General features: G+C 39.2%; 1 long non-coding RNA gene across 1 annotated transcript in view; it reads left to right on the forward strand.

Annotated features, from left to right (window-relative positions):
• Nucleotides 1–2,712, forward strand: part of LOC144339051 (uncharacterized) — a 41,549-nt gene extending 38,837 nt beyond the window's left edge. The window contains exons 2-3 of the long non-coding RNA XR_013413660.1: nt 2,018–2,177; nt 2,501–2,712. This is a non-coding gene — a long non-coding RNA (uncharacterized LOC144339051). The remainder of the gene's footprint in view (nt 1–2,017; nt 2,178–2,500) is intronic.
• Nucleotides 2,713–6,000: the final 3,288 nt, after the last annotated feature.

Genomic DNA, 6,000 nt, shown 5'->3' on the forward strand with positions numbered 1-6,000 from the left:
AATAAATAAGTCTTGAAAGCCAATTCCATATCATTCACCAGGAAATGCTGGCAGTGGCTGGGTGTTTGCTCTCCCAAAGAGTACTAAATAAAATATTCAATGAGGAGAAAGAGAAATGTAAAACTGGAAACTGTAGGCCCCAGAAGCTAATTAAATGGTTGATCCTTTGTAATCACCTTCACTACAGTGAAGGAAGCTGAATAGCAAGGTCAAGAGATTAGACTTTGCTGCCTTCTGAGTCATTGAAGAACCATAGGTTCTTGGACAGTAGGGGGTAGCTAGTAGCTGATGGAAGAAGAGTTGCTTTCTTTGCCTAGAACTTCCAGATTATAAAAATAACACTGTAGGTTGCATCTGAGCCAGGCCAGCACTCCACTGCATCTCTTGCTGCAGCTGGGAATGAAGATTGCTGCATGGCCAGAGCAGCTGACAGTCAAAGGAAGCTGGAGCCAAAGAGTGGACATGGGCCTGCCAGCATTTGGAAGCTTCATGAAAGATGAACTAATCTTGTTCTCTATTTAAACGGTCATAGTAGAGCAGTAGACATCAAGAAAAACTGAAAGAAGAAAATAAAATATGGAATACATATCATGGTGTTACTGTGAAGTAAAAACATTAGCTGAAAAAAAGTGCACTGTCCCTTGAATCAGCCCAAGCAACATTATAAAAAGGCCAGACTAGGGGGTGCGAATTTTCTCCATCCTCAATTGAATCTTCCACTGGAGTAAAACAACAGTGTGGAGACCTCAAAGATCACTGATTTCAGCCCTCACTTCCTCAATAATATGCGTGATAGAAAGTTATAAGAGAGTTTATGACTCCCCCATGCACAGGAAATTATTTGGTGGCATCACAAGTTAGAACTTGGATCTGGTGATTTGCCACTCAGTCACTCTGCCAAAAATGTCAATGAGAAAGAATGCAGCCACTATGGTGTCTGTAACTACACACTTCCCAAAATTTTATATAGGTATTTTGATGAAGCCTTTGCTTTACCCCAACCCTATTTCTGCTCCTAAAAATTAAACAAGTTATCAGAGAACTTATCATTTAATAATTTTTAAATGCATGTTATACTTAATGTAAAAAAACTATTTAGTGTAAAGCTAAGAGAGATGAAAGAGGAGAAATAAAATTAATAGAAGAGAATTTCTATAGCATGGTCTTATGGAAATGACTGCATCTGGAGTTAGGTGTTAGTCCATGAACTTGAGAAATACTCCTGGGGTTCTGTTTGTTACTAAAATGAACATGTTAGTGCTTTCCTATTAGGGATGTTGTTGGCTTCTCCAGATCTCCAGGATTGTGCACATCCTACACCACACTATTGCAGGACTTTTCCTTAATTCAGCTAAAGATGGGGTTCTTTGTCCCACGGCCATGAAAATTCAGGCTCACAGACAATTTGAATGATGAGTGAGACAGGGTTTTATTGAATGAAGAGGAAGAAAAGGGGGGAAACAGGGACTCTTGCTAGGTCAGAGTCCCTTCTAGAGCACTTCATGCCCATTGTTAGAATCCCAGGTTCCACACAGGAAGAGAAAGAGCCAGACTCCTCCCTGCTACAACCATCATAAACTTCCCAAGGCTCCACCTCAGTGGGCAGGCTGCCTGGAGATTCTCTGAGGACTCCCTCCCACCTGGCTATCTCAATACTGCCTGGGTATAAAATCAGAAGCCACAAAAGAGAAATCTCCCTCTTCCTGGAGGACTTATTTAGTTCTACATTAAATAATTTTAATTATTAATTTTTTATTCAAATAAAGACACAGATAATAGGAAAGAATGCAAAATGTTAAGAAATTTAATGTACATTACATGATTTTCAAAAAATTGAAGGTTGTAGCAAGTTCCTTTGCCTATGCCTTCAAATATATTTTCTCTACTTCACAAACACAAACAAAAACAAAACTCACACTCTTGAGAAGTGGCAGCGTTATTCAGTGAAAAGAGTTTTGGAAAGGAAATATTTTGCTTGTCATTAATAGTTTCTTTCCTCTAACAAATTGTCTCTAAGGTGGGAAACTACATGTGCATGCTTGACACAACTTGAAAACAATACAAAACAACAAATCACAATTGCAAAGTCATACAACACAAATGGAATCACAATCCGTAAGGGTGGCAAAGAAAGAGAGTGCATGTGGTGGGCAATATTAAGCTGATATGCAGACCTGGTAAGTTTCCAAAGTGTTCTGGGACTAAATCAGGGACAGGAATACACAGAGGGAAGCCCATACGTGGTCGAGGTTGGTTCACAGCAGAAATGACAGTTTAAAGATCTATGTAGCAGTCCCTTGTTCCTGAGAGGGCACCGTTTTCACATTCAGAAGGGCTTGTCCCTGGACTAGATAACTGCCCAGAGTTATTTTTCTTCGGTAAATCAAAGCTATCAATTACAACCTCCTAGAGCAGCTACTCCAGCTGCTGTAGGATAGACAGGGATGAAAAGGAAAATCATTGACTGTGCATAGCTCCTTCTGGGGTTGTTTCCTGCCAGGGATGGTGTCAGACAAGTGCTAAAGGCACTGTTTGTTTCCTGCCCCCATGCTGAGCTCAGACCACAACCGAAACCAGAGCCTGCCATTTATCACTTGACCACATACATCTGAACCTGTAAGACCCTTGCACAGCCTTCACTGAGGTGTGAAAACTGACAGTTTCCTTCTCCTGCCACTGGTTCTGCAGTAATTAAAGCTTTTTTGCTGTCGCACTCCTATTAGTCTCTTGGTTTTAAAGATACTGCTAACACAGATAAGTGTGTATGACCAAACTCTGAATTAAATTGCTTTTACAAGCCACAAGAAAACCAGATTAAGCTTGCAATTTTCATAAGAAAATATCTTAGTAAAAGGTTCAAAAACAATGGCTTTTTGAGCAGAAGTTTGAATTATTCACAAACGGTAATGATTTTTAGAAATCATTTGTTCAGATAGTAACTATTGATTGCTATTTTGAGCTAGGCACTGTTCTAACCTTTACACTAACACTATTTGATAGTTGTTCATATGGATTAAGCTTAAAAGAATTGTTTAAAAGTAAATGATTAATACATGCTTGTAAAAAATAAGTTAAAAATGCTTGAGGACAACATGAAAAGCAAATGCCTTTCCCATGAGCACCATTCCCATCCTACTATCAATAATCTGTTGTTAATTCTGCAGTCATTTTTCTCTCTGTGTGCAATGTGTGTGTGTGTGTTTAAATATAAACTGTTTAATAGTGTTTTTTCTTTTGAAAAAAAGTCATAATGCTATACATACAGTTTTTTGACATAATTTTTTAATTCATTAATGTATTGTGGACATTCCTCCATGAATCATACATATCGTTTTTATTCTTTTAACAGCTATATAATGTTATACAAAATTAATTTACCTTATTTCTCCTATCAATGAATATTAAGTTTTTTTCCAAATTTTCCCCATGACAATAAGCTGGTTATCCATGAGCACCCTTATATTTATATCCTTGTGTGTTTGGGATCGCAATTCCTCACACCCCGGTCAATATTGGAGATTAGCAATCTTATTACATTTTTGCCAGTCTAAATCTTTTTTAAATGCATCAGTTAAGAAGTTTATTTTGTTTTTGATGTAAGAGATGGGGTCTCACTCTGTTGCCCTGGATGGAGTGCAGTGGCAGGGGTTTAAGTGCTCACTGCAATCTTGAACTCCTGGACTCAAACAATCCTCCCATGTCAGCCTTAAGAAGCATTTTTAGTGTCTTCAATAACATTTCCCAATCACTATTAAAATTGAACATTCTTTCATTTGCAGGCCATTTTCACATGTGTGTTCTACAGATTGCCAACCCATATCATGTACTTGACTCTTCCATGAGGCTGAGCTCTAAAACACAATGCTTTATCTTTGCATATTTGCTTGTAGAAGCTTTTCATAGAGATATCTGTCCTCAATCTTCCATATATATTTTGCAAGTCAGGTTATGTGTTTTTCTATTTGTTTTCTTCTGTCTTCCATGTGGCATACTTCCAGTAAAACCGGTTCCCACTTGGCTGTTCTTATTTAAAAGTGAAGCATTTAAATCCATATTTAAAACTCTGGGTGCAGAGATAGGACTTGCCAAACAGCAGACTTCATTGAGAGGTCTGATGGAGAGCTGATTCTTCCTTGAGGGACCCCAACATATTAGTATCTGTAAGTCTTTTCCCTGAAACTCCCCAGCTTTTCCAGAAAACAATCTGCCTCTGCCTGAGAGAATTGGTGAGGTGGAAGCTTTTCACAGATATTCTGGAAGGCTGTCAAGGGAAGTGAGCTTGGGATTTCACTTTTCAACCTTCAGACTTTTAACTAATTCCTCTGTTTTCAGCCTGGGTCCTTACACCCGCCTGTTCTCTGAGTTAAAAAGATCTCTGGTCAAATTTCCCCAGAGTATAAATAAGCCCATCAATCCCCTGCTGGGGAGATGGCATTCACCTGGTTTCATAGATTAGAGGTGGGGAGCTGGGGGCCTGACTACCCCTAGAGCCTTTTAACCGAATGTCTCGATTCAGTTCACTCCTTACTCTATTGCTCTATGGTCCCTGGCGCCTCTATTCCGGAATCATATGATGCTTTCTGATGAATGAGTGTGCTTGTCATGGGGATCCCATTCTCAAAATACTAAATTTTTGCAGTTCTTCCAGCTGTCTGCTTTCCATCTTCTAAACTCTTATTAAAATCTCAAGTCCACTATTGTTTCCTCTTTTGTTTTATTTGCCCTCATGGATTTATGCATTCAAAAATTTTTTTTACTATTGTTTTAGTGGAATGAAGGATGAGAAAAAGATAAAGTTCTGAGTCCAGTGGTTCCTGTCAGTCTTTCCTAAATCTTATCTCAACTGCAGATATTCCTGTGAGAGTCTGTCAAACAGAAATCATCAGCGGCTCTCTTTTGGTTTATAGATCACATTAACTTATGTGACAAAATTTTCCTAAGTAATCCTTGTAATTGGACAGAGAAATATTGGGACCAATAGAAAGAGCCCTGAACTAGAAATCAGGAAATAGGCTCCAGTTCTGATTCTGCTATGAATTAGCTCATTTTCATGGACAAATCACTCTACCTCTTAGAGATTACGTTTGTGGTGGTTGTTGTTTTCATCAGTAAAATGAGAGGGTTTAACTGCACGAGCACTAATGTTTCTTCCTTATTTTATAAAGTGATGGTTATTTGAATGAAAATGTTGAGACTGGTAGCAGGATAATTCTGGATCATGGGGCATGTCTGAAAGATGGAAGTAACACAGAATGCTGCAGCCTAAGATGCTGAAGCGGCTACGCTGTCTGTGGTATATACCTGGGGTTCATAGTCTGGTACCAGGAAAATTTAGAACACAGACACACACGAGGAATTTAGGAGCAGAGAAAAACAGCTCTCTGTCTATAGAGAGGTCGTCGGAGTGCAAAGACTGGCTGGCCGTGGATGCGCCGGATTTTATAGTCCAGCTTGAGATGGTGGTGTCTGATTTACATAGGGTCCACCGATTGGTTTGATCAAGTGTGACGTTTACATAGTGTGTGGGGAAGGTTGGTCAACCCTCCCTATGCAAATGAACTCTCTCTTTGGCCTGCACCATCTTGTCTGCTCCTTACTGTACAAGTGGCTGACACAGAAAGGAAGATGGAGCCACCATCTTGAAGATGAAGTCTCTAGTTCCTGGTGGCATTCATTCATGCAAGCTCCTGGCTTGCTTATGGATGTCTGCAGGTCGACTCTACAGGCTGTTCTTTGTTAGAAAATTATTTGGGGCTGCTTTTCATTAAAAAGAAAGCCTCACTGAGAACTCCCATACTCTTGCTATCTGCCTAAGTGATTGCTTCTTAACTCCTATACCAATACCACTTCACAAAGAGACAACATAGCTAGCGCACAAGAATTTGGAGATTTGGAATCAGAGACCCTTTGTTCAAATCTTCAACACATAAATATATTTGAGTAACAGCTGTGTAACTCCAGAGAGCCTCATTTTTCTCACCTGTAAAATGTAATTTATAA

Source organism: Macaca mulatta, chromosome 2, assembly GCF_049350105.2.
Source record: "Macaca mulatta isolate MMU2019108-1 chromosome 2, T2T-MMU8v2.0, whole genome shotgun sequence".
Classification (NCBI taxonomy): Eukaryota; Metazoa; Chordata; class Mammalia; order Primates; family Cercopithecidae; genus Macaca; species Macaca mulatta.